A 12,303-nucleotide genomic window follows, 5' to 3' on the forward strand; every position below is an offset into this window, starting at 1 on the left:
CTTTTGTGATAATGTAGGACATCTGCACTTCAGACTAATTAACAACAATCTGATTTTTTTCACATCTCTAAAAAAATTTAGTTAGAGGTCCAGCGTATATTGTATGCCCTAGGCACCACACCCACCTATGGCCAGCTCTGATGTGACTATACATATGGAATACATGTAGACAATGTAATCTATGTAATAATGTAAACTACACGACGTCCAAGGAAGGGTAAAAGAACAGGGATTTTTTGTGAGCAGAATTGAATTGTGTTTGGTTTTGACTTGTTGAATACGTGTGGGATATGAACATCTTGTTTAAAAAACTCAAAATGCTTTACAAGGCAGAAATTTATTTTACTTTAGAACATAAACTAAACGTTTACTTTATGTTTTAAAATAAAATACATTTTTGCCTTGCTCAGCTTTTTGAGTTTTTCATATCATGGAAACAAGGCTTAATGGTGTTATATCTTGTTTAAATGGCAGTTTTATAGAAAAAAGTTTGGGGCCTCTAGCGAGGGAATCACCCTGTATCTTAATACAGTTAGAAGCTGAAAATCACTAACTACAGATTATTTTACATGATTCTTAGTGAATATATTAAGGATGATCAATTACATTGTTACTGATAACAGTGAAATACTGATGCAAAATTTGTCAATAATGACATAAAATTTGCCAATTGCACGAAATGATAGCAAAACAATTGAAACTAAATTGCAAATACTTGTTTCAAAACTGCAATGAAACTCTCTCTGAAGAACATATGTAACCATATATGGCTCTGATGGGCTTCGGTTTAGGATGTATTTGCTAAGGCAATGATGAAACAACAGAATTGGCGATGCAGAGCGATAAATTATTGAATAATTTAGTAAAGAATTGATACACAAATATGCCAGTATTGGTCCATAATCATTATCAGTCAATCTCCATAAAATGATAAAGAATTATCGTAGAACATTACTTATATATTTATTACTTAGCATACGTGTAATCAGTTTATTTATATTAAACAAAGCTGTATGTTTAATTTTACTAACTGCACTACACTATAGTCTGATATTAACAGCTGGCTGAGTTAAAATAACAAGTTGGCATCATACGGTGCTAATATCAACTTATTTATGTACATACAAACTCATAATTCATAGTAGGACACAGACCTGGAACCTTCACCACTGAGACTGTGCTTAGCAACCAGCGTAGTTGAACACTTATAAAAAATTTGAACAATTCTACACTATTCACGCTTCTTTTGAGGAATCCATAACATTTAAAAAATACTGTAAAGTCAAACACATTATGAAAAAATCTCTACTTATTAGAAAAAAATAACCTGCTGGCATGCTCATAGTTGATAGTTTGTTATCAGAATTTTTAGTCAAACCCATGCACACAAACTTCTTTCTAAAAGTGTTAGTAAAGCTCCTCACAAGATAATGACGTAATAAAGGAATTAGCGTTGGTTAATATTTGATTGTGTTACGTTTTAAAAAAAAGTGTTAATTTGAATATAAAAAAATAGTTTCTTTGTACCTGGGAGATCGTCCTCCCAATTTGATGCAAACACATCATCTGGAATTATTATTTCTTCTGTGGTTGGTTCCTGTTTATTCACAATGTTCTTCATCATTTCCTCGACTTCTTTATCTAAATTTAAGCATAATATTACATGTAATAACCAATGTATGAGAAAATAACTATGGTGGTACCATGCATCAAAAATTAAAAATCCCTTCTCTTTTAGAAAAACTACATTTACTGTTTCATTTCTTCTAGTGGGCATTCTTGAACTTTATAATGTTGGTGTGAGTATGGTCTGAGAATGTAACCAGGCTTAAAAATAAGTTGAAGTATTTTCATATATAATAGTCTATAAGTAAAAGGATGGCTGATGAAAATCTAACTAACACTCATTAAGTGTAAGTGTAATGAGGATTTATTAAAATCTTGTGTTTTGTTGGCACAGCAGATTCATACACATGAAGGCCAACAAATACTGTTTCAGCCATATTATATATTTCTTAAAACATACACAGTACATGGAAACCTTCATTTATAAGTAAGATAATATTTAGCTAGTGGTTGGAATTGAAATGGTTTTGAGCTAAATTCCAAATAAAGGTAAAAAATAAAGCCAATTATGTGGACTGAAGAAAATAAAGTTAAGCGTTTTGTAATTAAAATTCTTCATTTGAATGGTTTCTATCTGACAAAACCACTATCTCATTTTAATTATTCACTATGTGTGTAACATTACATGAAGAATAGAAATAAAAACTGATAATTTTAGGGCGTCTGCATTTTATTACTGTAACTAAAATAACTCAAGCAACTAATTCATGAGAAAATTGAAAATTCAAAAGGAAAAAAAAGATGAAACATTCTGTAGCTGTAGTTAGTTTGTAGTCTGATGGTAGATGAAATTTTCATAAAAACACAGAAAATAATCAAAAATAAAGTGGTTCTATGAATGAAACAGAATACACAAAGCTAAAAGTTTAACTTATCTGCTTCCATTAATTTTGAATTTCTTTTCTGTTTCATTCTAAAAGAGCAGAAACTAGTTTTAAAAATTAGCATATTACTTTCGAAAACTGTCTTTTGGAAATCACTTTTTAACAGCTAACTTACAAAATATTCACGAGCAGCAACTATGTATTCCATTAATGTATTTAGTAAGGCATTATCCCAATAAAAATACATGTTAATAGTTGTTAGTGAAAATGTTTTGTGTAATTTATACCTGGGAGACTGGCCTCCCGATTTGCAAAATCACCCTCAAGAATTATTATTTCCTCTATGGTTGTTGGTTGTTGTATATTCACAATATTCTTCAGTATATCAACTTCTTCTCGTTCTAAAGTTGAATATAATTTTCATAAGATTACTATTCTATAAATTACTATGAAACAAAGCAAAATGTAAATCAAATCAGTCTACAATCAAATCCATTCAAAAAAATCAAAATACTATTCATAATGGTATTACATGTTATGAAGAAATAGTATTATGTATATAATGAGAGTCTCACATAAATTGTGTATTTAGCTTATTCTATACTAACAACTTAAGCATTGCCAGCAGCCAGGTAAAGAGAATTAAAGCAAATGTTTTCGAGACTAGTAGTTTATGCATTAAACATGTTCACCACTTCTTGGTTCAAATTTTTAATGTTTATTCATAGCCACTTGTTCACAGCATGAAGGCAGATATGTCTTAATACACAAATGGAGTGTTCACGAAAGGTAGAAACCTGGGTATGACAGTGTTGCTAATGTATGAATGTAATTTGTAACTACTTCTGGATTGTGACAAATTTGTAGCATAATGTTTCACGTAAGTAAGTGAAAGTTATACCAACTTAAATTTTCACAAAAGAAACCAATACAACATGAATTGCATTAATTTAGTTGTTAAAAATGAAGTATTACAAGATTTAAATGATGAAGAAAAAAATTATGGGGCTCTTGATGAAGAAAAATGGAGCAACTATCTGTTAATGGGGCAGTGGTTCTTCAAAATTAATCGGAAAAACAATAAAATTTGCAATGTGGAAATACAGTATATCACCTATACAATGTATATATGATTTTAATTTTTAAGTCCACTTGACGCACAGAAAGACTAATTGGACTGGATCTACAGTTTAAAGTGGGATCCAAACCACCATGTGCCTCCACCGGATATCAAATGCAAAACATCTTAATTTCAAGGTAATGACATTACCACTATGGTATCGGGGAGGCTGTGTACATCTGATTTAATTTCATTGTCGCAATTAATGAAAGTGTATCATTTAGGAGCAACAGTTGGCAGAAAAACGTTTTTTGATATATGTAATGTGCTTAATTTGCATTAATTTTGCCAAAAAAAATATGCCACAGATGGAGAATTTGTGATTAAAGAACAACTACTTCATTATATATATGATATCCTCAGATGTGAATGCAGGAATATTTTAAGTATAGCTACAGGAAATAGATGTGCTGTAATGTAATATGTACTAATATTATAACACTCATAACTTGTATTTGTATTTTTTCTTCTACATTGCTTTTTTGCCTCTTTAGGTTAATAGCAACAATGAGGGGAATGATGATTAGATGACACTCATGAAGGAACACTTACAAAGAAATACCCACACCCCAAATCTTCACCACTTGTTTGACCACCAAAGTAGCTAAATATCTATAACTATAAAGTAAGTCTTGAAGCATTCCTGGCGATGAATGATGAACAGATTCTCTCGTGTTATTGCCTAGGTGAGTTCTGAAAAGGTTTCTAAGCTTTCGAGAGCTAATGTCACTTTCATCTTCAGGGTAGAAGTGAGAAATGAGCAAACTTCTACTCTGATGTTAGCTCTCAAAAGCTTGGATACCTTTCCAAGAACTCACATCCAGAGAGAAGCTGTTCATCTATTGTTCAGGAAAGATAATATTTCTACTATGTAATTGTAACCACAACTCCAGAAATATTGTAGAAAATCCAATTTAATTTCTGGTTAATTCATATTATGAACCTACACAAATATGTTAGAGAATCAACACACAGAATATAATGTGAGTAACTTGATAAAAGTAAACTGAACCTCAAATCAAGTAGCCAACTGATCTCCTCCTCATTTAAGAATTATCTTTGTAAAACAAGGCAAAATATTTATGAATCAGTGAAAATAAAACAGAAGTGTTAGTGTTGGTTAGTTCTCAAAAGGTTCTGTAATTTGTACCTGGGAGACTGGCCTCCCGTTTTGATGCTAAAGCATCCTCTGGAATTATCATTTCTTCTACAGCAGGTTCTTGTGTATTTACTACTGTTGCCTCTACCTCCTTAACTTCTTCCTTTTCTAAAGTTAAATACAATAGTAATTAAATAAATTGTAAGTTGCAACAAGGTAAACTTTGTAGAAAATGCTCACATACAAACTGATCTTTCTTAACTGCTGGTTAAGTAATCTTAATCAACCAAATTATGAAGCAATATTTCAGCTTTACAAAACTTTATAAAGCTCTCTTTGCTGATAAAATATAAATGTGTAAATCAGATAATAATAAAAAAGTATAAATGTAAAAGATAAAAATTATTCTTCATCTTCATCGTTCCCTTTTACCATTAGGCATTGATTGAGAGGTTCAAGAATGCATATTATTAAGAAGTAATTGTGAGAGAATTTAAGTCGTCGGCCTTGTCAACATGCTAAAAAAAAATTCGTAAGGAATAAGGAACTTTTGAAGGATTATCGTATTTGTAATATGATGAACGTGTCATCAGTTTCATCTTAAGTGAAGTCAAGTATGTGGCTTATGATTGATAGATACTGCATGGTTAAAGATTACTGCATATCTCCAGCCTCAAGTCAAGAAATTTTTGTGTTTAAATTACACAAAACATTTATATGTAGGTGTTTAGAAATTCCCATCACAATTTCACTTTCAAGCATATACTGCTGAAGTATTTCACACATCTTTCTACTACCTTATTACAGAAGATTTTATGAAAAATGCAATTGGTGAAGCAACAATGAGAAAAATAGACCATAATTTTAATCAATACATACTACATGAAGTTGACATGAATAACTGAAATATTTCCATTAGGCAAGAAGTTAATGAATTAAATCATAATTTACTTTCTGCAGTGTCCTACAATCAGATTCTCATTTTTACATTCATGAACATGACTAGAACTTATACAGTTTCTGATCCTATATGAAGCCCAAGACAAACATGTCAAGCTCACGTAACACTCACATGAATATCAAATCATAACAAATCAGGAGACCTAACAATTCTGACTTTCACGGAATTTCCTTTACTTTCATTATTTTACAGGTGAGCAGAGAGAAAGTTTTGGAAGAAGTCATACAATATTCCATTGATAAGATTGGTTGTCTTGATTACACAAAATATAAATGTAGACATTCACAAGGAGATACGAATGACAACAATTATGTTCGCTGGTATCTATCATGTTCTGAAAGCAATCAGTAGAATCAAGTTACTGCTAAAAAAAAAAAAAAAAGGATGTAAAACTGAAGGTAATTTGGCTTGAATGAGAGTGATTCATCTATGTGGTATTGATGGAACTGAAAAAATAATTCTCAAAAAATAATACATTGCTAATGCATACGGCCATATATATTGTTTCAGATGGAGGGACAGTTACACACATCTTTATGCCATGGAAAATCTATCTGAAAGCTTCAAATATCATATTGATAAATATAAAAGTTGCATAGAAACTGATAGCCATCGAATCAACAGTTCAATATATGCAGATTTCAATGTAGTGTCACAATACTATCTAAAATTCAATAGTATTTTGTGCATTAAGACTCAAATATCCTGATGAAAACTATTCAAGTCAATTTATGACATTCACAGTTGACTAAGAAAATTTTCATAACCAGTCATAAATACTAATTAAGAAAGCAGACACTGCAAATGAAGAAGCTGGCTGTTTTGCCTCAGATTATAATTGAAGTGTTACTTTGTAATCCTGGTGGTCTGTATTTGAAAATATAATGCGCACTTCTTGCAAGGAATACGTATATGTGTAAGATATAGTATGTGGGCCATGCAGGCAATTTAAAAGTTAAACAGAGAAGTATTTAAGAAAAACTGTAATACATCATCTCTGTAAGTAATTTCAAATGTTTCCAATTAATGACTGCATCAGCAAGTCATAAAATATGATATGTTGAATATGCATAAAGATGCATATATTCTCTTTATTAGTTCTACGCTAATCATCCTTGTCACTTCAATTAATACTTAAATTATAAATATCTACTGAAAATGCAATTTTTCTACAATTATGAAAGAAGTTAGGAAAGTTTTCAATATAAATCAAAGACTTCTGTAAAGCACTTGAATGTAAATGCATCTCATATCAATCATAATTAGATAATTACTGAATGGAAGAACTGAAAAGAAATATCATACCTTCTTTATCAATAATATGTTCACTTTTCACTGTCACTGTAATGCCAGGGTCGTGTCGTACTAATTCGTCACTAATTTCCTGAAGATCGCTCTTTCGTTGCTGCGCCTCCTCCTTCTCTTCATCAGTCTGTGACGGCAGTGGGGATCGTTTTGGGGACTCAATCATTTCAGCCTCGTCGATGATGACTTTTATAATGTCCTCCTCCTTCGCTTGCTTCTCCTTCATAGCAAGAAACTCTTCGAACACCTCATAATCCTTCTCTTCTCCAATGTACTTCTTCTCTTCACTCTCGTATTCTTTGACAGAATCTTTCTTCTTGATGGAGACTTTTGTTTCTTCTTTGATGATTTCCTTCTCAGTCTCTTTGTCTTTCGTTTCATATTCCTCAGGGCTTTCACGTCTGATTTTTTCTATTATTATCCAAAAAGAGCAGAAGAAGCCAAGTGAAAAAGTGACATTGAGCATTTTATAAACACTGTCCTACTATAACTTCCTAGCATGCAAAATATCAGTGGTAGTTTGGTGTCCAACTTTGCATTATTCCTCTACAAAAACACATTTGGCTCTTCTTGGCAGTTGTTAGTTTCAAGCAGCAGTGTTATAAAAGCATTTGGTCTTGCATAAAAGCACATGCGCAGTAATACATCTATATTACCTAATGGTAACACAGGATTTAATTTTAACAGATGCAAGCTCTTGTTAGCCATGCTTTTTAAAATTGCAACATACATTTATGCACACTGCAACACATTCACTCAGCAGCAATAAAAAATCCCAGCATCATATAAAAATGATAGATGCATGGAGTTCAACTTTTTGTTAGCAGGTGGAACATTACTCAAACTCCCTTGAAGTATCAAATAAGTTCAACAATCCCATTCTGTATTTACAAACTTCAATGTTAGAATTGTTGAAGATGGAAATAAAATACCATAAGTGGAACAAAACTGAATAAAAAGAACAGTAAGAAGGTTTGTTGAGGTTAAAATCAAACGTAATTCCCAATGAAAATTTGAGAACTTAAACTACCATGAGTTATTATTAAGAAACAGGATAAAGTAACTTTTAATTCAGAAACATGAAAGTCAATTTATTATTTTAGTGGAAAGGTATGAGTATAATTTATCATGGAGGTTTAGGTCTCAGTGCAAAATTGATAGCCTATTGAAAATTAAAATATAATGAACAAAAGCAGGAATGAAAAAAAGCAGGTTAAAACACTAAAAGGCTAATTCAAAGCAAAGCAAGTAACATGGTTCGAATAAAGTAGAAATGTGTGAAAGATGAAATTATCTAATACACAAAATAGTTTCACTTCATGTCCAAACAATTGTCTAGTCATATTCATTTGCTTCTTTAATTATTTGATTACTTTTTATATTATAATTTGGTTATGAAAAAGGACAGATATAAATAAAATTATTAGCACATTCTTCTTCAATCTTAATGTAAGAGTTCAAATTGTGCAAATAGTCTAAGAAAAATCTCTACCACTAACAGTTTTACCTAATTTTTCTTCAAGAATCACACTGAATATAATAATATGCATGTGTAAATGACTTTGTTACCACATAAATATATTTGAATTAAATCCCATCATATTCAACATGGAAAATGTCTTAGAATACAGTGGATCCTCGATTTGATATTAAGTCAGCACCCTCCCCCCCCCCAAATGAATAAACGTGTATGTAAAATTTAAAACAAGTTACGAATCAATTCTTTCTCTGTTTAAGTTCTTGCATCACAACCCAAGTTACTAGCATTCATATTGGCATCCAATAATTCTTAACATGTGTTTATTTTAAAGAAAGCTGTCACATTTCTCAATATATTTTCCACAAAAGAGTTACGGAAGTTAGAAGAGGTATAATATACACATTCAATGTGCTTATGTATCCATGTACCTGTTTATTTAATTTGATTAATTGGAAGAGGAAGTTAATGAACTTAGAAGAGGTGAAATCTAATAGGCTCTTTTCATGAACAGTGGTATAATTTTTATCAAACAGGTTGTTGCATAAATCAGTCAAATATACATTTTTAATATATGTATAGCCATCACAAATGCAGCAAAGCATATGGTAGTGCAAGATTCTTTATGCCATAACAAAGCCATAGCAGTGCAGCACACAGACACATTATGAACATAAGTGTGTTGTTGAAAAGGAAGAAAATACTTATAATAAAAAAAAGCGTAATAAAAATAAACTTTTCCAAAAGCGTCCAAGAACTATTTCTTCATGTATTATTTCTTGCAAAAAACTGATTGAGAAAAAAAAATGAAGCTCAAGATCTTTATTTGTTCTATATCAACATTTAACTACCTTAACTTGAATCATTTCTTAAAAATCCAAATAGAAAAAAATGTTGGTAGCTTTTGGAAAAACATTATTACTACAGTGGAACTCATTTTATGTTTTTCAGGGAACCAAGGTGAAAAAAATTGAAATCCAGAAAAAATTTATAACTATTTGCACTATTTTGACCATAAAAATCAAATGTATAATGTAGGAACATAAAATCAGTGTTCTACTGTATATTGAATACATATTCTATACCAGCAATGGAGTGATATGAAATCTGTACTGATTAAAGTAAAGTAATTTACATAAAATTAATCAATACTAACAACCAATACTGGACTGATTTGATATAAAGTAACAAACATTTTGTGTGGAAACTGAATACTTCATTCACCTTCTTAATTAATGTATGACTGAAGGGTCTTGTCTCAGTAAAAAAGTAGGTGCATGTTAGAAATTAATTTTGCAAAATTTTTTACACGATAAAACAATAACAAAATCGTCCACTCAACACATACTATTTAACGTAATATTGGATTGACAAAACTATAACATAAACCGATATGTCAATATGTGTATATTGGTATATACAGTATTGAATAATCTGTCCTTTGCTACTGTATTTGATAAGAAGGTGATTTCCAATTTATCTAAAACAAAAATAGCTTTATCTAAACGTGCCTCTAAAATTAGTGCTTACTAAATATTCTATTGAATTTTTATGCAAGCATGGATAAGAATTTGATTATTCTGACACTGAAATTTCTATATATACTGTATACAACTATATTTATGTGTATATATGATACACTATAAAATATATTGTAGCCATTGTGTGTGGTTTGGACTTCCCATGCACACTATTTTAAATAACATTTAAAAAACTATTGCAAGCATTAATACTTATATTAATATGTGGTATATAAAATACAAGTTTAGAAACTTTTCTCATTAATTTATGAAGCAGTATGGTAAAACATAGCTGATATCCAATGGCGGAATGTACTTCTTACTTCCACAGTTTTCTCCTTTAATGAATAATTTTTAAAGTCTGTATCAAAATCTACAAAAGGATAATAAAGGCAATGGACCTTCAAAATGAATCAAGATAAATTATAAAGAATGCAGAGAAATAGGTAATGCATTCTATCATCACAAGTTCTGTCAAAATCACTTCTACAATGGGATATGGTTGTTTCTAAGCAAATTTTGATGTAGACAAAATATAAATCCAAATTAAATTTGTAACTATGTTGAAAATTGCACTCAGCATATCTGCATTTTTAAACATTAAGTTACAATTTGTAGTAATACTTCAATATTTCATCTTCTACTTTTCAAAAAAAATGCACAGTGAAGTTTTACTGAAACTTTCACAATTAATTTTTGTCATACTGCATTGCTATGTACAGAGCTTTCATTTAATTTCATGCACACACACATACACACAAGTCACTTTAAAAAATAGAACACTTTCCCTTTTAACTTACCTATCACAAATCGCTGTACCCTTCTATTTCTGTTAAATTAATAAAAAGAGGTTCTGCATAGCAAATTTTAAGAAAACTTGCTTATATTAGCAAAACAACTATGTGTGTAAAAAATAGGGCCAAGCTTCAGCAGTTTTCTAATTTGAAATACATAAAAATATCTGATAAAGCCAGAAGCTTCGAACAAGTGTTCTCGGGTTACCAGCCAGTTTAAATTGGCATTAGCTTCCAACGTTCCGAGTGCATACATTGATATCATCATCAGGGAATGTAAAAAACGTAGACCAGTGTAGGGTTAAATACATGACTATGAAGGGGCAGAGCTTGGATGCTGTATTCCTATCGGCTTGCTCTGGATCCTGGTGCTTTTATTGGCTTGTGTAGTGTTATTAACAGAGGAGTGGGTTCCAGGCATGACTGAGCTGGAGTCCAATCTCCCTGTTGAGATTAGTACTTTCCCATGAAATGGCTATGGCTTCCTTTACCAGTCGGTCCCAGTAACTGGCATATTTGGCTATTATTTCAGTGTCTGCAAATAATATCCTGTGTCCTTCGGTGATGCTGAGTTCCATAAGTTCTGACTTTTCTGGTTAGAATAATCTGATGTTCACTATGTCGCTGTTCAATGACGCATCCTGTTTGGCTTATATATGGTGTGCCACACTCATACGGTATACAGTATACTCCTAAAATGCGGAGATCCAGGTCATCTTTGACTGAACTTTGTAGGGCCTTGGTTTTCAGTGGAGGTCTGTCAATGGTCTTCACTCCATGCCTGGCCATTCACAGACCACCACTGAAAACCAAGGCCCTACAAAGTTCAGTAAAAGATGAACTGGAACTCCGCATTTCAGGATTATACTGTATACCGTGCGAGCGTGGTACTCCATATATAGGCCAAACAGGATGCACCACTGAACAGCGACGTAGTGAACATCAGCGCAACATTAGATTATTCCAACCAGAAAAGTCAGAACTTGCGGAACACAGCATCATCGAAAGACACAGGATATTATTTGCAAAGACTGAAGCAGGTAAAGAAAGGCATAGCCATTTCATGGGAAAGCATCAATCTCAATAGTGACGTGGAACTCAAGCTCAGTCACGCCTAGAACCCACTCCTCCATTAATAACATTACACAAGCCAATAAAAACACCAGGATCCAGAGCAAGCCAATAGGTATACAGCATCCAAGCTCTGCCCCATCTTAGTCGCATATTTAACCCCACACTGGTCTCCATTTTTTACATTCCCTGATGATGAGAGCAATATATGTGCTCAAACATTGGAAGCTAGCATCAATTTAAAATGGCTGGTAAGCCAAGAAAACTTGTTCAAATCACGTTGCCAGGAAAGCTTCAATTCCTAGTCATAAGCTTATTATCAGTTTTAACATGATTACCTCTTTTTTCATACTCTTCCAGTAGTACACGCCATTATTTCTGTGGTGTTTCTTCTAGAATCAACTTTATAAATCTCCATCGATTGCATTTTCTTCAAATTTTTTCATGGTATATTTTATTTTAAATTTTTATTTAAATTAATGTAAATCATATTTCATTCCATGAAT

The sequence above is a fragment of the Lepisma saccharinum genome, chromosome 11 (genome assembly GCF_977018435.1).
Source record: "Lepisma saccharinum chromosome 11, izLepSacc3.1, whole genome shotgun sequence".
Classification (NCBI taxonomy): Eukaryota; Metazoa; Arthropoda; class Insecta; order Zygentoma; family Lepismatidae; genus Lepisma; species Lepisma saccharinum.